This window comes from Ambystoma mexicanum, chromosome 1p, assembly GCF_040938575.1.
Source record: "Ambystoma mexicanum isolate Mex_15411 chromosome 1p, UKY_AmexF1_1, whole genome shotgun sequence".
NCBI classification, from domain to species: domain Eukaryota; kingdom Metazoa; phylum Chordata; class Amphibia; order Caudata; family Ambystomatidae; genus Ambystoma; species Ambystoma mexicanum.
The window spans coordinates 417,962,195-417,984,850 of record NC_090921.1 but is presented as its reverse complement, the minus strand read 5'-3'; positions in this window follow the sequence as shown (position 1 = coordinate 417,984,850).

The following is a 22,656-nucleotide window of genomic DNA, read 5'->3' as shown; positions in this document are numbered from 1 at the left end:
TAGTTCCATCATCCTTTAGGCGTGCAACAATAGACTGGCGATCACGTGTCGACAACTGTAGATCATGTGACCGTATATAAATTAGACTCAATTTCACTTCAAGCTTTGTTACCGAAGCCCGTGACAAGTCAGCCAGCGAGCGAATGCCTGCCGAGGACTAAAGAGCTAATAGAGGTAAAATATGCGCTCTTTCTGTTCGATTTCTAAAGGCAAAATAGCCTTTCTATCCGAGTGATTGTAACAGGAAAATATCATTTGCCTGCCTTTCCTGTCTTTTATACCTCTAGGAGTGTAATTAACCAATAGGCTTACACAGATTTAAAACAACGAAACCAATGAGTCCTTTTTTCGCATTAGAATGCATCCAATAATATGTTGGCTAGCAAACAGCTTCAGGGCATACTTAATACCAACGGCATAAAAACCGATGGGTTGTGGCAACAATGAATTTCAAAACAATAATAAAGACACTTGCAATGTTTGCGTGCCTCTCAGCCTCAATAGAGCTTCTATTTTACAAACATTTGTACAACTGTTTTTTCACACATTGAAGTGCTTTCGGGCTCACTTAGCTTCGGTGTTTTTTACCACAGGTAACAAATCTACTCACAGCCCTTCAGTCCACCTTAAACTACTAGAAGACATCCGGCAACTTTCCACTAAGGCATTAACAACTATCAACAGCGGATGCTAATTTGTAAGTCATTACCCTTTTTTTTTTTTTTTTTTTTTTTTTTTCACTCTATTAAAAGAGGCCAGTGATGAACTGTAATATATTTAAATAGCGATACAAAATTATCCATAGGCGCTTTCTCTAAACAGTTCCTTTAATTAATTTTAGGCACCAGCATCATAGAGCGCAATCCAAACACACCTGCGCTTGAAGATTCAAATACAACAAGCTCAGACAAGCGAGACAAACGGAGAATTCTAGTCACATAGAACGTGTACATGTAAGTTTATTCAAAATATTTTGTAATTTCGCAAATTGTTTAAAGAGAATTTAGATCACATGGTCTCATTAAGTGACATCAACCCAAGACGAAAGTAGTTGTAAGTGTATTCAATATATTTCGAAATCTGGCAAATGGTCTAAAGAGAATTTAGATCACAGGGTCCCATTAAGTGACACCAACCCAAGACGAAAGTAGTAGTACAGTTTAGAGACACCGTTCGACTGTATATTTTCTCAATAGTCTAAATAGCTTAAGATGGTCTTAGTGGGGTAAAGGTAGGTTTAGTACAATATACAACAAGCCATCGCTCTTAAATTGAGTTTTTAGGGAGATATGCACCTTGGTCTGTCGTTTTCATTTTACAAAAACAAATGTTTTACAGCAAAGTCTTATATAAGATGAATATATTTACATTGATATATGAAAAATTATTTTGCAGATGTGTGTATGTACTAAAAGGGGATAAAGATTGATCAACTACAAAGCAATTGGCGTCCTGAAGATGGCCTTACATTTATTTGGGTGACCACCGTTGACAAAAGTGGTACATCACAACGGGCCGAAACATATGTCGACTGTTCTAGGAAAAACAAATGGTTTTTTCCTCTGTCACAAATGCACATTTCAAACAGCAATGTTATGCCTATAAAGATTTAGATTCACTTTAGAATTCCCCTGTTAGATGAGATGTATGTAGAATGAGTGGTATGATTGAGTGTTAATTCACAAATGTTGTTTTTTTTAAAAACGTTTTATGACTATTAAAGAGACAGAACCCTTGTTACAATTTGAATTGTTCAGTGCAATTTTTTCTCCGCTGGCGATTTCCTAATCATTGATACAGTTAGGTTTCCTGATACTCTCTCCTAAGTTCCATACAAGACTAAAAGAGAGGGGTAGTCGATCTGATTCTCACTTGTTTTCTCTAAAGATTGTCCCTTCCTTCAGATCAGACCCCCCGTTATCAAAAAAGAGGGATTACCCATTACTTAAAACCTCCATTGGACAACCCTTGGTTGTTGGGTTTACTGTGATTGTAAACGTATAGTAGTGTACTGATAACCGCTAAAATGGACAGTGGAAATTTAGTTTCCTTCACAGATGAATATTACCAGAAGATAATGAGTATGCCATTACTTTTAGGTGATAACCTTGACAAGACAGTCCCTGCATCACAATCAAATGATGTTGACCTTTTGATGCAGAAAAAGAAAAAATTAATTCGGACTGAATCCCATGGCCAACTAATGTTAGCTTATCTAAAAGCAGGTACAATACCTGAAGGCTTGCAAATAAAAAACACTCCAAGAGTATTTACAAACAATTCGAAGTTTAAATGCAAGTTCAGTGGGGTAAGCAACAAATGCTCAAGAGATCTATTGATACTAATCATAGATACAGCGGAAGAAGAAGCTAACCTACAAAAAATAGAAATAACAGCACTAGAAGACAAAATCAAACAAGACAAAATCATCAAAGATGTTAAGTCAACTCTGGAAAAAATAGAAGATGAGATTATCAAATTTAAGAAGCTGACTCTAGACAAAAAAATCTGGAAATTAAAGAAAGATGTGGAACAATATAAAGAGACAAAAACCTATCCATATCTGATAGAAAGTTACTATGAAGATTTACAGAAAGCCAATCAAGGTAGAGGCTACAACATAGGAAACAGGAAGCAACCTTATGTAAATTTCTCCAACTCTTCCAATGCGTCCACAAGCAGCGGTTCAGACAATGACCAAGCAGGACCCCCTCCACAATTTTTTCGAGGACGAGGACAACGGGGCCGCAACAAGAACCAAGGACCACCCAGAATGAACACCAGGAACTGGCAGGGGCCTCCACCGATATGGTAGTCCCCATTTTCAATCTCAGTCCCTATGTACTTTCAGCCATGGAAATCAGTGTTCTATCCAAAGGGCTGTCTTTCGTACCCACAACAAGAGCAAAATCCTTTGAGACGGAAATGGAACTGCAACAATTCTACAGAAAAATACGTCTTAAGTATTTTTTTCGGAATCCCACGTCCACTAGAAAAGAACCAACAACTACAGGTTTAAAACCTCCTTCAAAATTCACTCCAACTAACACAATGGTCAGTCCAGCTATAGTGGCTTTCGAACAAAGGATTTCCCATGAAATCCAAACAATCATTAACACTAAAAACAATTCCAGAGATAATCTCACAAAATCAGAAAGAGAAGCCCTCAAATCTCTACAGCTAAATGATTCTTTCGTAATCAAGCCAGCAGATAAGGGGGGCGGAATAGTCCTATGGGGTAAAGACGCTTATGAAACAGAAGTCATGAAACATCTGAATGACAATACTTCGTACAGGGAACTGGCACAAGACCCTACACCAAGGCTGCAAGATGAAATAGCCAGTCTAATGAAACATGCGACGGAAGAGGGATGGATAGATCCGGAAGAGAAAGATTTTCTAGTCAATTTACACCCTACCACCCCGGCTTTTTATATCTTACCCAAAATTCATAAGAACGACAAAACACCTCCAGGTAGACCAATCGTAGCGGCCATCAATTCCATTCTTGAGCCCCTTTCTATCTATTCAGATTGGTTTTTGAGACCTTTTGTGTCTCAAATGAAGTCATATGTGAAAGACACCACCAGCATGCTTAAGACTTTGGAAATGTTCCATGTAAATCCAACAGATATCTTGGTTACTCTAGATGTGGTTAGCTTATATACCAGCATCCCACAAAACGATTGTTTAAGAGTGATGGCTAAGTATTTAAATAGACGCACTAGAACACTTGACAGCGTCCCAACAGCATTCATATTAGAATGCATTAGATTAGCGCTCACTGAAAACTTCTTTTTATATAACGGACGTTATTACAATCAACTCAAAGGCACAAGCATGGGAGCAACTTTCGCCCCAGACTTGGCCAATTTATATATGGACGACTTGGAACATCACTCCATTTTCGATCTAGCAAATCCTTACTCAAAATCAATCATAACATGGTTACGATATATAGATGATGTCTATATGATATGGAGAGACACGCCAGACAATTTGGCACTCTTTCATAAATGGTTGAACACTCAAAACCCCAACATACAGTTCACCATTCACACAGATTTATATACCATTCCTTTCTTAGATCTTCAAATACAAAAGACAAACACAGGAGACATAGCAACCAGTCTATACAGAAAACCGACAGATAAGAACACTTTGCTGAATTACCAAAGCTTTCACCCATTGGGTTTGAAAGAAGGCCTGCCATATGGGCAATTTCTGCGTGTACGCAGAAACTGTACACAAATAGAGATGTATAAACAACATGGAAAATCACTAAAGAAAAGGCTACAAGATAGAGGCTACCCGAAAAAAACTGTGCAGCAGGCATACAAAAGAGCACTACACATGAATAGAACCACATGTCTAGAACCCATTCAACGCAACAAAGAAGACAAAATCACATGTGTCAGCACATATAGCCCGATTAGCAGCCATCTCAGAAAAATCGTTAAAAGACACTGGCACATGATTAAAACAGAGGATTTTAGTCCCTCTATGCCCCGTTTTGCATTTAAAAGGCAACGTAATATAAAAGATCTTATAGTCCACACATATCCGAGACCCCCAAAGGCAAACACCACCCAAACCCAATTGTGGGGCTTACCACCGGTGATAGGCCATCATCGTTGCGGCAATTGCTCTGTATGTGCACAGACCATGACAATGAAAAGCATTCAATTATGTAACACCACCATCCATTTGAAGACCTTTACCAACTGCCTCACCAAATGGGCAGTGTACGCTATTAAATGTCCATGTGATTTAGTTTACATAGGCAAAACCAAACGACAGGTACGCCAAAGAATTTGCGAACACAAATGCTGTATTCGAAACAAACTAGACAACAAACCTTTGGTGGCCCATTATGTTCTCAAACAACACAAATATACAGAATTACTTTGGTGTGTAATTCAAGTGATCCAATCATCCCCCAGGGGCGGCAACATGGACCTTAACCTGTCCAGATGCGAGCAGAAATGGATATACAACCTTGATACTGTGAAACATGGCCTTAATATCGGCATAGAATGGAACACACTTCTTTAAGGTACACAGAGACGCGGTTCCTCGAACCCAAGGGTCATGACCCCCGCGCTATTATCACAGAACACTAATTACGTCAAACAAATATACCAAATAGAAACATTATTTAAAAAGCACAAATTAGAAACTAGGCTCCGTTATAGGGCCTAAAATTACATCGACTAATAGTCCTTTCAAGACGCTTTACCAAAGTTACACAGAGTAACAGTCTTAATTAGTTCATTCAATCCATTTGAGCGGATATATGAAAATCAGATAAAATCTAGAAAAACACGTTTGGTAAATACGAACCAAAAAATTGAACGAATATAGGTCACAATGTTATACATCACTAGTTTTACCTATATTTAGGCTTTCAACAGTATCTCTACTACCGCGCGAGTTGTACGTACACATTTAGATCAAACAAACCCAAGTAAAGACCACTTTGCAATATATAGAACAGTAACACCTAACAATTATATTGTGATCACGGTAGTGTTTCAAACTACTAGTTCCATCATCCTTTAGGCGTGCAACAATAGACTGGCGATCACGTGTCGACAACTGTAGATCATGTGACCGTATATAAATTAGACTCAATTTCACTTCAAGCTTTGTTACCGAAGCCCGTGACAAGTCAGCCAGCGAGCGAATGCCTGCCGAGGACTAAAGAGCTAATAGAGGTAAAATATGCGCTCTTTCTGTTCGATTTCTAAGGGCAAAATAGCCTTTCTATCCGAGTGATTGTAACAGGAAAATATCATTTGCCTGCCTTTCCTGGCTTGTATACCTCTAGGAGTGTAATTAACCAATAGGCTTACACAGATTTAAAACAACGAAACCAATGAGTCCTTCCTTTTTTCGCATTAGAATGCATCCAATAATATGTTCTATTAAAATTGAACTAATATAGGTCACAATGTTATACATCACTAGTTTTACCTATATTTAGGCTTTCAACAGTATCTCTACTACCGCGCGAGTTGTACGTACACATTTAGATCAAACAAACCCAAGTAAAGACCACTTTGCAATATATAGAACAGTAACACCTAACAATTATATTGTGATCACGGTAGTGTTTCAAACTACTAGTTCCATCATCCTTTAGGCGTGCAACAATAGACTGGCGATCACGTGTCGACAACTGTAGATCATGTGACCGTATATAAATTAGACTCAATTTCACTTCAAGCTTTGTTACCGAAGCCCGTGACAAGTCAGCCAGCGAGCGAATGCCTGCCGAGGACTAAAGAGCTAATAGAGGTAAAATATGCGCTCTTTCTGTTCGATTTCTAAAGGCAAAATAGCCTTTCTATCCGAGTGATTGTAACAGGAAAATATCATTTGCCTGCCTTTCCTGTCTTTTATACCTCTAGGAGTGTAATTAACCAATAGGCTTACACAGATTTAAAACAACGAAACCAATGAGTCCTTTTTTCGCATTAGAATGCATCCAATAATATGTTGGCTAGCAAACAGCTTCAGGGCATACTTAATACCAACGGCATAAAAACCGATGGGTTGTGGCAACAATGAATTTCAAAACAATAATAAAGACACTTGCAATGTTTGCGTGCCTCTCAGCCTCAATAGAGCTTCTATTTTACAAACATTTGTACAACTGTTTTTTCACACATTGAAGTGCTTTCGGGCTCACTTAGCTTCGGTGTTTTTTACCACAGGTAACAAATCTACTCACAGCCCTTCAGTCCACCTTAAACTACTAGAAGACATCCGGCAACTTTCCACTAAGGCATTAACAACTATCAACAGCGGATGCTAATTTGTAAGTCATTACCCTTTTTTTTTTTTTTCCACTCTATTAAAAGAGGCCAGTGATGAACTGTAATATATTTAAATAGCGATACAAAATTATCCATAGGCGCTTTCTCTAAACAGTTCCTTTAATTAATTTTAGGCACCAGCATCATAGAGCGCAATCCAAACACACCTGCGCTTGAAGATTCAAATACAACAAGCTCAGACAAGCGAGACAAACGGAGAATTCTAGTCACATAGAACGTGTACATGTAAGTTTATTCAAAATATTTTGTAATTTCGCAAATTGTTTAAAGAGAATTTAGATCACATGGTCTCATTAAGTGACATCAACCCAAGACGAAAGTAGTTGTAAGTGTATTCAATATATTTCGAAATCTGGCAAATGGTCTAAAGAGAATTTAGATCACAGGGTCCCATTAAGTGACACCAACCCAAGACGAAAGTAGTAGTACAGTTTAGAGACACCGTTCGACTGTATATTTTCTCAATAGTCTAAATAGCTTAAGATGGTCTTAGTGGGGTAAAGGTAGGTTTAGTACAATATACAACAAGCCATCGCTCTTAAATTGAGTTTTTAGGGAGATATGCACCTTGGTCTGTCGTTTTCATTTTACAAAAACAAATGTTTTACAGCAAAGTCTTATATAGGATGAATATATTTACATTGATATATGAAAAATTATTTTGCAGATGTGTGTATGTACTAAAAGGGGATAAAGATTGATCAACTACAAAGCAATTGGCGTCCTGAAGATGGCCTTACATTTATTTGGGTGACCACCGTTGACAAAAGTGGTACATCACAACGGGCCGAAACATATGTCGACTGTTCTAGGAAAAACAAATGGTTTTTTCCTCTGTCACAAATGCACATTTCAAACAGCAATGTTATGCCTATAAAGATTTAGATTCACTTTAGAATTCCCCTGTTAGATGAGATGTATGTAGAATGAGTGGTATGATTGAGTGTTAATTCACAAATGTTGTTTTTTTTAAAAACGTTTTATGACTATTAAAGAGACAGAACCCTTGTTACAATTTGAATTGTTCAGTGCAATTTTTTCTCCGCTGGCGATTTCCTAATCATTGATACAGTTAGGTTTCCTGATACTCTCTCCTAAGTTCCATACAAGACTAAAAGAGAGGGGTAGTCGATCTGATTCTCACTTGTTTTCTCTAAAGATTGTCCCTTCCTTCAGATCAGACCCCCCGTTATCAAAAAAGAGGGATTACCCATTACTTAAAACCTAGATGGGGAGGTATACTGAGCACCTAGGCCCAAAGACTGGCAGGGGCCAACCCTTGAAGTGTTTAAACAGAAAAGCCACAACGAAGATGAAGGACCAAGACCAATGTGAGGACATTGTGTAAAGAAGTGTGCTGGGCCACTTGTGTGCCAACATGTGTGCCTGTGAGTCACTTTAGAAACATTGTTCTGAGAGACACCAGGAATCTTGTAATGTCCGAAAGGGATTGCACTCTGCACTTTAGCTAATTTAATTTAGGCCTCAAGACTGAATCTTCTTTCCACTTTCTTGCTTAGACGTGTCCCCCTCCGAGTTGCTACTCCACTCCCTTAGGCAGTCCTCCAAACCCTGCATTGAAGCATGGAAAAGTCTGCGACAGACGGGAAGAAGTGGGAGGGAGAAGAAAATGTCCAGGCAGCAAGGAGGCGGCGAGGAAGAAAGCGAACCATAGAGTGAAGGACATGAGAAACAGTGGCGAGGTGAGAGAGTAGAAGAAAATGTATAGAAAAAGATGCAGAGAGATGGAAGGTGGGAAGGGAAGAGGCAAAAGGTAGTCCTAGAAATTCAGTCCTCAACAAGACTGTAGTGTGGTCTGTAGGCCTAAGATCTTGAAGGACCAGCAGTGAAAATGTTCTTCACTACCAGGTAGGTTCTCACCATCATTGCATTTTCCTTTTTATGGCATCTCACAGCCCTCTCCTCCAGAACTCATAAGAGTACCAGGTGGGGGCACTTGTTGGAAGAGTCCCACAGGACCAATGCCAGAACCTGATGATTGCATCAACAAGAGCCAAGCAAAACCCAGTTACAGCCAAAAGAAGAAATGAAGAGCGTCATCAATCCTAAAGACTGTGAGTGCCTGTCTGTCAAAGAAGTGCGCCTAATACAGAAAGAGAGATGGAAGGACTGAGGTACATGAACCTGCAAAAGGTTTGCAGAAGTTCTGATATACCCAACACCCCATCCAAACATAATCAGTATTGGTTTATTATCAATCGACTTCTCAGTTGCTACACACCCTTGAAAGAGTTTCCACAGAAAGAGATCCAGGCACATGGTAGATGCCAGAGTTACACTCTGTGTATTAGTAGCATGGCTGCTTGCACCATGAGAGCATGGACATTCCCTAACCAAAGAAGCACTGCTCTCTATTGCTCCAAACGTACATTATCACATAGTAATATGTCAGACATATGTGCACATGCGTAAACCACACGGCACTGATAACATCTATCCTGTTACTCCACCATCCACAGCAACACCGGTTGAGGATTCACGCGAGCAAGGTCCCCTGTTTGCTGTCATCTGATTGCTTGTTTAATTAGTGTAGTGGGGCCCAGCTTTGAATGCCACAAACAGAACTAGTCCACTCGAAGAGGCCATGAGCCCTCACCCGGCGGTGCCAAGTGCAAGGGGCAATCTCGTGGACAGGGATAGGCGGTTTAGCCCCGATGCTATTTAACACCACAAGTTTTGGCAACCCGGGCAGCATAGGCATGTGACAGGGAAATTATCATGGGTGAACGTGGGCAGGTGCTCCTGCTAGCACAATCTCTTTCCAATTTCTGCAGTTGCTGTCTCTAGTGGACACTTAGACCAAACCATACCTATAAAGTACATTTTTAATGTATTAAACAATATCAGCATGTATCAGAATCGAGCTAACATTTGCAAATAGAGTTAAGTGTTTTTTTTGTTCAATGAATCGACTTAAAACATAATCAATTCAAGGTGCCCATTTTTACCAGTCCTGCTGCGCATTCAAACTTCGTTTACATTAAAGTATACAAAAAACATTTAATAAGAAACAAAACTCCTCCCTCTCATTTCAATGGGTAAATGAGACTTCCCATAAATCAGCCAGCATTGTTTTTAAAATATATTCATTCAACTTGGTCCTTCCTCTCCGAAATCTTTTTCTCTACCTGTGGTGTCCCCCAGGGATCTAACCTCTCTCCATGGCTGTTCAACCAATACCTGGCACTCCTTGCCCACCGCATCGCCGCTCTCAGCCCCAATTTTCAGTGCTATGCAGATGATACCCAGATCATTTTTAGTCTACCCTCGATCTCCACCTCTCCTTCCCTCATCTCTGACTGTCTGTCTGCTATCCAGGAGTGGTGTGCTGCCAATGATCTCTCACTACGCCTGAGATTCTACTCATCGGCACACCCACTCCCTCCTTCCCTGTCTGGCCGGCCTCTCTTGGCCCTCTTCCTGCTCCCACCTGCAAGGCTAAAAACCTCAGGGTCATCTTCGACTCCACACTCTCCTTCTCTCCTCACAACTCTGACGTCTCTAAGAAGTCACACTACCAGCTGCACCTCCTCAGAGGTATTCTTCCTTCCCTCTCCTTCCCCCAGAAGCTCACTGTCTCCAGAGCCCTGGTTCTCTCTAGGCTGGACTATTGTAACAGCCTCTATCTAAATCTGCCTGCTTCTACTCTCTGCCCTCTGCAACTTATCCAGAGCAGGACTGCGAGACTTGTCCTTGGCCTCAAGCCCAGAGATCGTATCTCTCCAGGACTGAAATCTCTGCACTGGCTCCCAGTGGCTGTGAGGATTAAGTTGTTCAAAACCCTCTGCATTGTCCACAAGGCCTTCTGGGGCCTGGGGCCGCAGTACCTTCAACTCTCCCTTCCTAAATATCTTCCTTCTCGAGCTCTTCGCTCATCCGCCTCCAACTCCCTCAGGGTCAGTCGCTTCTCCAAGCAACGGGTTGGTGGTAGATCTCTCTCTTCGGCTGGGGCCTCCCTCTGGAACAGCCTTCCTGCCTCCCTGAAACTTGAGGAGAACCATCTTGGTTCAGGAAGCACCTCAAAACCTTCCTCTTTACTTCTGCTTTCTCTCCCCCTCTCCCCTTCTGAATTCCTGGCTGAAACTGCACTCGTTACCTGGCCACCCTTTCTGATCTCTGGCCCAGGCCCCGCCAGCTGCACACCTGCACTGCCTCCCTGGCAACCCCTGCACCTGGGGTCTGTTTTCTGTATCCCTACAGTCCCCCTACCAGCACTTATGTCTTCACTTACCTTGCACTTGCCATCAGCTGGCCGTTTTTTAATTATCTTATTTATTCTACTATCCCATGTACTGCACTTCACCCTCCCCCCACACACTTTTCCCTTTCCCCCTTCCCATGCACTTGCGCGATCTGAATGATACAAGGCCTAGTAAGATCGTTGTCTGTCTTCCCTTTGTTCCCCCTCCCTTGCCTCGTCGCGCCTTGAAACACTTGTGTATAGGCGCGTTATAAATGCCATATCATATCATATGAACCTGCCATACAAAAGCAAATAGATACCGTACCTTCGTAAAAGAATAGAGCCCTTTCACATGCTTTTCTCATAGATACATTAATATTCATCTGCAACCCACTTACTCTTCGGGTGCCAGCAATTAATCTCTTGTCATTTCTAACAGTGAACAGTGACAACAATCCCCTATCCCTCTACAGACAAATAAATAGTTCCAAAGGTAAACTCTATCTGATGCAACAACATTATAGCGTCTCAGGTAACAGCAAAGATCTCTGGCAGTAGTGGAGGCAGCTTTTAGTGCCTTGGGGGACGGATAATAGGGCACCAGCGGGAGGCTGGGGGGGGGGTGGGGTGGACACCCCTATGATCCCCCCCCCCGTCTGCCCCTGCTGCTGATCCCTGGGTTTTGCAGAAGGCGGTGCCATATCACAGTACATCTCCTCTGTTTCATTGGCTTCCACCAATTCATGCAACCGTTGATTGACAGAAGGTGCTGCCTTATACAGCCACTTCAAGGCTACACATTTTCGGGCCTACAGCAGCGCAGGCACAAAATATGTGCCAAGTAGTGTCAGCTGCATTGGTGGCAGACCAGTAGGCATGTTCAAGGGCATTCTATGGCCCCGGTGGAGGTGATGGCCGCAATCATGTTGGTAACATCATCCAGAATTCTACAATCCTGAAACAGCACCACGTCATATGTCGGCCTCGCGTGGCTTGTTTAGGGCACGCCCCAGATGCTGTGGGGTCGAATTTCTTTACCCTCACGGGTGTGGTATGTAAGTCGGCTAGCATTCAACTATTACACTACGTGCGGCCAAACCCACCTGGCACCGGAACAGGGAAGTCCAAGTCCTGACTACCCAAGCCAAACACTTAACAATGATGAATGCAAAATGCTGGATTAACATTTCTCAAGCACTTATCAAGCAGGGGGAATGTTGTGATAACAGTTCTCAAACAGCTTCTACTAGCAGTTCACTTATTCTCTAAGCATTAGGAAAACCACTTACAAAATGCTCACTAACTGCTAATTTACAGACTCTACACATGCCTGGGTAGGGCACAGTAAATGCTTAAATGGGGAGTTTTGGAGGCAGTGTGCTTGTGTATCCTTTCATTTTAACTAGGGAACACAACAAGAAGCGGTGTCGAGATGAGGCTTACGCCTACACAAACCGCCATAGTGTTAAAGATTAATTGGCCATTATTGGCCCTTTCCGCAGGCAATATGGGCAGGTATGTACTGAAAGGGCAGACCATAAAGAGGGCTCAGGGCACATAGCACGTCGTGTTGCCCCTGCAGGCCAGGACAGTAATGCTATCTGCACCCAGCCCCAGGTACTAGGGTTAGGCTAGGCTGTCACCCTCATTGTGGCTCTCATTTTCCGAAACAAAGAGAGTCAAAGTGTAAAAAAAGCTATTTGAAATGGCCGCTGAGCAATGGACGGTCAGTGGTCTATTCCCCATAGTCTTCTTTCAGGTTCGACATGGGGCAATGATACAGGTTGCCCCACTGCGGCAAGAGGATGAAAGTGGGGGTGGGGGTAAGTAGAAGAAGGTTGGATGCTAGACCGAAGATGTACTCGGTAAGTGAGGGGGAGGCAGTGGGAGGCAGGAGGGAGCAGGCAGAGTGTGAGGCAACCAAGCGGAACCGTGAGCCTTCACAATCCATGGCCACCAAATATTGGCTGCAAGGCCAGGATCCTGATTGGCTCACAGGATTCTGAATTCCCACTCCGGGATCTACAACAGTTAATGATTACTTTCAGATTTCTCTTACCGTAAACAGAGGCACGCCATGGGCACTTCCAATTTAAGGTTCATATAACTGTAAAATGACTGTCCCAATGACTACATTTGGCTAATCAGAAAGAAACTGGAGCACTAGCCCGTTTGGCTCCCATTCGAGTGCTCCTTAGATGCGCCCAAATCAGTGCTTTCGGCATACAGCAGCCCCTATGCAATGGAGACAGAGAAGACAATACAACATGGTCATTTACTTAAGCTAGTAGCTACCAAGAAAGTAAAGATTACGCAAAAATACCGATGTTTTGAGGTAATTTACCTAATCAAAAATGTTCCCTTGGTGTTGAGGAATAGTTCTATATTCGCTAAAAAGTCATTTTACTCAACTTGCAAAATTATACAGTAAAACACCCTGAATTGTAAATTGTATCTGCCTGTCGGAGGGCTTGGGGGTAACATGAAGCAAAGTGATCTCCAACACTTGTAGATTCTCAGTGAGTACATTATTTTTGAACACGCCTGCACTGGGAATCCACTCGCCACCTTATGATTTATTAACCAGATGGGACATTGTTTTTGCTGTACCATGTAAGCACGAGAATGCTATTTTAGGCATGAATGGATATGCCATTGTACACACTAACTACAGCAAAAGGGGAACAGAAAAAAATATAAACAAATCTTTACTTATCCATTCCTAATATTCAACAGAAATGTTCCACACTGAGTCAATATTTGGGCTTTATCTTTACCACCTGCCATTGAAGAATAAATACAAGTTTCCATCTGGCGGTAATCGGCTGCTGTCACTAAGAAATATATAGTCAAGGAAAACAAAACATTCAAAATGGCAATCTTTTCCTTTTTATTAATCACTATACTAGTAATAATAACACACATCCAAGTCTAGTTTATTGATGTAGAAGCTATTGATCTCTCTCCATCTGGCTTCGCTGTTGACCTGCGGTGGAGAATGTGCAGGGACGTGCTGAAAACAAGGCATGGATGCTGACCCACTGGTCTCTGAGAGGGTTTCACTAGTGGATGGTAAAGCTATCTGCGCGAATGGGCACAGACTCACTTTTCCATCTTTCATTCACTAGGCTTAAGTCAGCGTAAGTGGGAAGGCATCAGATGCGTTGGCAAATGCAGAACGTGAACTAAGGCACAAAGGTCCAGGACTAGCCAAGATTGACAGAGAGGTTTTAGACTAGCCAATAATAAGACTCTGGGTGTTCCAAACGATACAACACTCATATCTTGGAATATGCCTGAAGCCCGCTGAGGCACAGAGTAGAATGAAAATAGGAAGATAGGTCTTCTTCCAATATAAATACCACAGCACAAGAAATTCGGAGGATATAAGAAAAGTTTAACTAAGTGCCATTGGCCATTGTTTGCTAATAGGCGTTACCAGTCAGACCAGGAAGATTATGTGTGTATTTCCTGGAAGGGAAACATGGTTGGAATAGAGGCAGACTCTGTGCGAGTACAAGTGTGCCTGGAGCTCACACCGGGTTACTAAAACAACTGGATTTACAACACATTAGTTAGAGGAAAGGACCTTGAACGTACTGGCCCAACAATGAGATGAAGTAATGTGGAACATGGAAGACACAGAACTTATTAAGGAAGTCGAAAACAGAAAAGACGAACCAGTGTGTACGAGGAAGGAGACCCTGAGAAGACATTGAAAGGAGTGCTGTCCCGTGACGGAAGCAAGCTGGGCGAGACGTTAAGCCATACAAAACATCCGGGCAACGAGAAAACCAATCCACTCAACCAGGTAAGGACATGGGGAATGTCCCAAGAGACGCATTGTTATGGGTGAAAAGGCAGTGAGAGACTAGGTGAACTAAGCTGGATATAGGTCACTGACAAGACCCTCTGTGCATTGCGTATCCCTTATAGCCTGGAACGAATGATCAAATGGCGGGGAAGTTGAGAAGACCTACGTCAACTTGTAAATCCACCTAAAGATAGGACGGCTATGCAAGATGCGTAGAACTTCAACTACAACGGGAAAATAAGGTGAAGATGAGAAAACCTCAATAACATTAGAGGCTATTAGGTATACTGGAATGTTAGTATTAAAGCGAGGGGACAAAATAACTAACTAGCTGTCTTTTCTGGTGTCCCTAGTTTCAGATCCTTGAGCAGTAATAAGAGCTTTGATTAAGATTCAGAGACACGAAGGCGATACACGCCATAGATAGGACGGCATTGTTGCGATAAATCAGCCGCAAACAAAAAACAATTTCTCCTACCCAAAGGTAAGGAATACTTTGGAGAATTAATGAGGTAAATTAAGACAAGCCATAAACTTACAAAACAAATGATGTATCCTGGGAAAAGCCTGATTCGAATCCATGGCCCCAATCGGGTAGTATTAAATAAGGCATGAGACCACTTTAAATAAAATATGAGCCTAGCTGTTAGCCGTATAGGGTAGCAGAAAATCAAACTGCCTTTTGTCAGTCACTTGGTGTCAATTGCATACTTGTTGAAAAAGAGAGAGGGAGATGAAAGACAAGGAAATGGAAGGTGGCGGTAAATAATTGTTCCCCTTCCCTGTGAGTAAAACACAGTAGTTTGTTGTAATTTAGACACAAAAAGACAGGTTAAAAATTAAACCAAGTCTCTACTTTCACTTGCTTTTTCAGACCACTATCCACATTGGTTCAGAAGCTAAAGAGAGGGGAGTGAGGCAGAAAACCACTCACCTACTGTGATTAGATAAAAAGACATTGGGCTTCATTAGGAGGCCGGCAGTAGCTGTGCTTGTAATACAGACACGGCTGCGGCTGGTATTCGTTTTTTTCCAGCGCCCAGAAATGGGCAATTACTGGGTCATTACGGTCTTGCCGGACCCGGTATTTGCCCATTCCTGGGCGCCAGAAAAAATTCTTCCCCATTCACATTTGAGCCCCATAGGGCTCAATGGGAATGGGGACGGTTGGATGCACCGGCACCGTTTATAACGGTGCCGGTGCATCCGACATCCTGTGCTCTCGGGTGCCTTTCATTCCGCCAGGTCATACCTGGCGGAATGAAAGGCACCCTCGAGCACAACTCAGAGTTTGCCGGTCCGGATACAACGGTATCGGCATGCTTACCGTTACCGTTGTATCCAGACTGGCAAGCTCGTAATGAGGCCCATTGTCTAATATAATTAACTGTATTCCTGTACACCCCTGGTAAATTTCCTGGACACATTGGATGAAGAATTGTATGAGGAATGAAACATGCCGGGCATTTAGGCGAGTGTGGAAAGATTGGATGAATGAGTGTCACAAATTGTATTAGAACGCTAAGGACTACTCTGTGTCTTTTCGAATTTAGAGGTTGATCAGAAAGTAGATCCAATGAATATTATTTCAAACAGTAAATGAAGAAGTAATCGATGTACAGATCCAACATAATGATTGTATGTTATAGCTTTTTTAGAATAACGAAAAAAGAAAAATACCTTTTGTTGAAAACAAAGATCACAAAAGATGAATTATGTGGTGATGCACGATTTATATTGAAAAAATAAAGTTATATATGTTTTTTAAATCTTGGTCAGAAGTGATATGTTGTACCGCAGTGGTTGCAATAGATGATGCTGGGCCAGGTGTGGAGCCAGGTGTGGATGTATAAGCAAGGGACCCTCCAAGAAAACCTGATGCACGATCATTCTTTAATGAGGAGGGCTGGTGGAAGTGGTCCGGATACATATTCCCTCGAGTCTCCAAAGTGTGTGCGTGCCGTATCACAGTACATCCCCTCTGTTTCATTGGCTTTCACAGATTCGTGCAACCATTGATTGACAGCAGGTGCTGCCTTATACTTCCACTTCAACACTACACATTTTTGGCCTAAAGCAGTGCAAGCACAACACATGGGCCAAGCAATATCAGCTGCATGGTGGCAGACTAGTAGGCATGTTCAAAGGGCATTCTGTGGCCCCAGTAGAGGTGATGGCCGCAATCAGCCAAAATTCTACAATCCTGGAGCACGCCCCAGATGCTGTGGGGTCGAATTTCTTTGCCTTCAGGCGTGTGGTATGTAAGTCGGCTAGCATTCAATTATTACACTTTTCTGCGGCTAAACCCACCTGGCACCGGAACAGAGAAGTCCAAGTCCTGACTCCCCAAGCCAAACACTCTAAACAAAGATAAATGCAAAATGCTGGGGGAATGTTGTGACAAATTTCCCAAACAGCTTCTACTAGCAGTTAATGTATTGTCTAAGCATTAGGAAAACCACTTAGAAAATGCTCACTAACTGCTCATTTAGCTAAATTACAGACTCTACACATGCCTGGGTAGGGCACAGTAAATGCTTAAATGGGGCGTTTTGGAGGCAGTGTGCTTGTGTATCCTTTCATTTTAACTAGGGAAGACAACAAGAAGCAGTGTGGAGATGAGGCTTACGTCCACACAAACAGCCATAGTGTTAAAGATTAATTACCCATTATTGGCCCTTTCCACAGGCAATGTAGGCAGTTATGTACTGAAAGGGCAGACCATAAAGAGGGCTCAGGGCACATAGCACGTCGTGTTGCCCCTGCAGGCCAGGACAGTAATGCTATCTGCACCCAGCCCCAGGTACTAGGGTTAGGCTAGGCTGTCACCCTCATTGTGGCTCTCATTTTCCAAAACAAAGAGGGTCAAAGTGTAAAAAAGCTATTTGAAATGGCCGCTGAGCAATGGACGGTCAGTGGTCTATTCCCCATAGTCTTCTTTCAGGTTCAACATGGGGCAATGATACAGGTTGCCCCACTGCGGCAAGAGGATGAAAGTGGGGGTGGGGGTAGGTAGAAGAAGGTTGGATGCTAGACCGAAGATGTACTCGGTAAGTGAGGGGGAGGCAGTGGGAGGCAGGAGGGAGCAGGCAGAGTGTGAGGCAACCAAGCGGAACCGTGAGCCTTCACAATCCATGGCCACCAAATATTGGCTGCAAGGCCAGGATCCTGATTGGCTCACAGGATTCTGAATTCCCACTCCGGGATCTACAACAGTTAATGATTACTTTCAGATTTCTCTTAACCGTAAACAGAGGCACGCCATGGGCACTTCCAATTTAAGGTTCATATAACTGTAAAATGACTCTGTCCCAATGACTACATTTGGCTAATCAGAAAAAAAACTGGAGCACTAGCCCGTTTGGCTCCCATTCGAGTGCTCCTAAGATGCGCCCAAATCAGTGCTTTCGGCATACAGCAGCCCCTATGCAATGGAGACAGAGAAGACAATACAACATGGTCATTTACTTAAGCTAGTAGCTACCAAGAAAGTAAAGATTACGCAAAAATACCGGTGTTTTGAGGTAATTTACCTAATCAAAAATGTTCCCTTGGTGTTGAGGAATAGTTCTATATTCGCTAAAAAGTCATTTTACTCAACTTGCAAAATTATACAGTAAAACACCCTGAATTGTAAATTGTATCTGCCTGTCGTAGGGCTTGGGGGTAACATGAAGCAAAGTGATCTCCAACACTTGTAGATTCTCAGTGAGTACATTATTTTTGAACACGCCTGCACTGATAATCCACTCGCCACCTTATGATTTATTAACCAGATGGGACATTGTTTTTGCTGTACCATGTAAGCACGAGAATGCTATTTTAGGCATGAATGGATATGCCATTGTACACACTAACTACAGCAAAAGGGGAACAGAAAAATATATAAACAAATCTTTATTTTTCCATTCCTAATATTCAACAGAAATGCTCCACACTGAGTCAATATTTGGGCTTTATCTTTACCACCTGCCATTGAAGAATAAATACAAGTTTCCAGCTGGCGGTAATCGGCTGCTGTCACTAAGAAATATATAGTCAAGGAAAACAAAACATTCAAAATGGCAATCTTTTCCTTTTTATTAATCTCTATACTAGTAATAATAACACACATCCATGTCTACCTTATTGATGTAGAAGCTATTGATCTCTCTCCATCTGGCTTCGCTGTTGACCTGCGGTGGAGAATGTGCAGGGACGTGCTGAAAACAAGGCATGGATGCTGACCCACTGGTCTCTGAGAGGGTTTCACTAGTGGATGGTAAAGCTATCTGCGCGAATGGGCACAGACTCACTTTTCCATCTTTCATTTACTAGGCTTAAGTCAGCGTAAGTGGGAAGGTATCAGATGCGTTGGCAAATGCAGAACGTGAACTAAGACACAAAGGTCCAGGGCTAGCCCACAACCCCTTATCCCATGGCCCAAGAACCGCTTTCAGGAGGATGGTTTGTGGCCTGTGAAAGGGACCCCAATAAATAGCCCCCAAGCACCCTTCCAATTTATGGTCCACAATTGGTCATGCAATATGTGTCCTTCAATGGGGCCTTCTAATCTATAGCTCAAAAACGTCCTTTGAATATTTTACCTTCATGAACCATTTCAATTCATGGTCTCCAGGAGGTTCTGAATTTTCCTGTTCAATAAGAGGCCTTCCGATTTATTACCATCCAATTGATGACCCCCAAGAAGTGCCATCACATCTTCATCCCACCAAAGGCACGCCAATCAAATGCTGACTAGAGTCAGTCAGTCTCATGGCCCCCAACAGGCTTTCCAATCTAGTGCCTAGGGTTTGCAGATCTATTGAAGATGAGGAGCTTTCTAATCCATTGTCCGCAAAAGGTTTTCTAATATAGATTGCAGTAGGCTGTCCTAATCTACGACCCCCAATTAGGCTTCACATTTTGAAATCAGTATTTGTTTGTGTTTATTAATGGAAAAGATATTCAACAGGAAACGCTTTACAGACAGTCTTATGGCAGCCACAACATTTCCATTGCTGACTGTCGTCAAGCAAGATTTGTGAGAAAGTAACAGCAGCCTGGTGGTAAGGGAAGGAAACTGGGAACATAAAAAGGGGACATGACAGTCAACTGATGGTAACATGAAAGACAGAATCATAAAATATAAACTATTCACAATAACAGGAACACAGAATAAGCCGTGATTGAGTGGTTATGGGAGGAGATTGTGATGCAGCAGATTGTTCAGAGGTGCCTTTTTGGGCCAATTTCGAATCCACAAAGAGTTATTGGCCCTCAGGAGCCTTCCAGTCTATTGCTTACTAACAAGCATCCTTGTATTCTTTGACCCACAAGAAGCCTACTAATTGTTGACCGTCAGGTACCTTCAGTCTGTGGCTTACAAGCAAGGACCCTTCCATTGCTTGGCCCACAAGAGGCCCTCCAATCTACGGCTCTCAGGGGCCTTCATTCTACAGATAAAAAACAAGAACCCTTTCATTCTTTGTCCAATAAGAGACCTTCCAATCTATGGCCGTTGGATGTCTTACATCTATGTTTTACAAGCAATGATTTCTTCATTCTTTGGACCATAAAGTACCTGCTCCGATCTATGTACCTCTCCTAACGAGACTTCCAGTTTATGGCCTTCAAGAACTTTTCCATTCTATGGCTGGCACGGTGCCCTCCAATTTAGGACCTACAAGAGGGTTTGCAGTCTTTGGCTGACAAGAGACCTTCTAATGTATGTCAATATATGGCGCTAATCACTGTACCGTTCCTGTGGGTGAATGGATTTCCTGAGCCAGAGCACATCAATTGTCCTAACAACAAAATTAAGGCTGTGTGCAGTCAACCTTACGTAGATTGTTAATTTCTCCTCAAACTTGGTTTTCCTCTTACAGAATAATAATTAGAGGAAACCACAGAGCCGTTAGTGCAGATGGGTTTGCTAAATAGAGTGACTTTTTGCAGTACGAATCCACATCCGAGACTGACTTTGTTTTCCAAATTTGAAACAGATTTTTTCCAGGCCAGGGCAGAAATCCATTTGGGAGACTCCAAATAAGTAATACGTTTGTGTTACTTTTTCGCTGCTCCACTGAGTTGGGCTAATTGGGACTTCTCTGATCAAAACCTTGTGTAGGCTTCAATTATCAACCAATAGTATAATCCCATTCCCCCATTAATTGACAAGTTGTATCCTATGTTTCAAAGCCTCCATATTCGTATATATGTATGTAGTGATTTGAAAACCCATTGACAATACGTTCCCATGGTGATCATGACAGCTGCCAATTACCATAGAACATAAATAATCCTACAAAGAACTTATTTTTCCATAACCTGTTAAAGCTAAAACCGTAATGAGCCCCACCATATATTATTCTTACAACACTTAGCAACAGAGCTCTCATCAGAAATCTGTCAGTGACATGTGACAGGTATTCCCAAGCCAGTAAGTACCTGGGCTTCTTACCCGTCATCCCTTGGTAGTCACTCCTGGGCTTCCTACCCATCCACCTACCATCTTCATATCGACTGTTACCAATTGTCAGGGTTCCAATACAACCTTTGAAGTCAACAACAGCCATCAGAGCAACGTATAGTCCTGCCATAAGGTACCTTTCACTCCAGGCCTCGTTTCTCCATATGGTAGTTGTAGCAGGGTCAGGGGCTAGACCATGTCTGGGGTAGGAAACCCACAGGAAACATGCTAGAGGCAGTCCCACCTGTGATGAGCTGGAAGAAGAAGTTGGACATTTTAAGGCCATGTTAGTGGTTTTTAATGAAATTATATAGATAAGGCTTAACTTTCCTTTTCGCTAAATGGTTCACCCTACCTATCTTAAAGACCTAAGGTTACTCGTCAGTCATCAGGAAGTCGTAAAATAAAAATGTCCTTGTCCAAACCTAACTCTACCCGACCACTAAGATAAACTTAGACTCATCCAAGAGAAGATACTTATTTTCTTGGGTTGCTGATTTCTTCAGTAGTCTCTGGATGAAAAGTCTCTGTTTCACCTGTTTCCTCTTTTTATAATCTTCTTCAATAAAGCCTGGATATCTCCTCCACAAGCTCTTTTCATTATTGGACAACAGTCCTGGGTTGTGTGCTTTCTTTAAGTATATGTTTTGGCCAATGAGTCTTTACATACTTTCGCACACTCTTGTCTCTTGTTTTATAGTCTCTCAATTCACCTTTGATTAGGTTACGTGGGACTTGATCCCCTTGTAAAATGTCTCTCTGCTGCGATCTTTCATTAGTGCTTTCTCTTCTATTCTCATACTCTCTTGGTATTATGATACCATATTTCTCAAGACATGGCTTTGGGTCCTATCTTCTCCAGTCTTCCTCTTTTGCCTTAGGAGACTGTATCCCTTCCTCCCAGGAAATGTATCTTCAGTCTCTCTCTATTACAATTTTGGGTTTATTTGGTATTCGCTCTAGGAGCTCTCCACATTGGCAGTTAAATAACATTAGTCTTTGTGCCGCCTCTTTGGGACTAGTACGAGTTACACTCTTCATGCACATTATTCCCCTCACAGGTTTGCTGGTTATTGGCCCTAGACACCTTTCACATTGGTAATTCAACAATTGCATTCCAATTGCATTCCTCCTGACTCGCCTTTATGACTGGCACGAGTTGTACTCCTCATGTGTTCCTTCACCGGCTGCCTCCCGCTTTTCAAGTGTACCTTCAAGTGAGTATGCGAATCTTCACGTTCTCTTATGGTTTTGCTTCAGCATTGCCTACAGCCACATTTAAGTATGTTGCATTCTTCTTTCCAATAGGCAGTCCCATACATGCTGATAGTGTGGCTGATCCAGA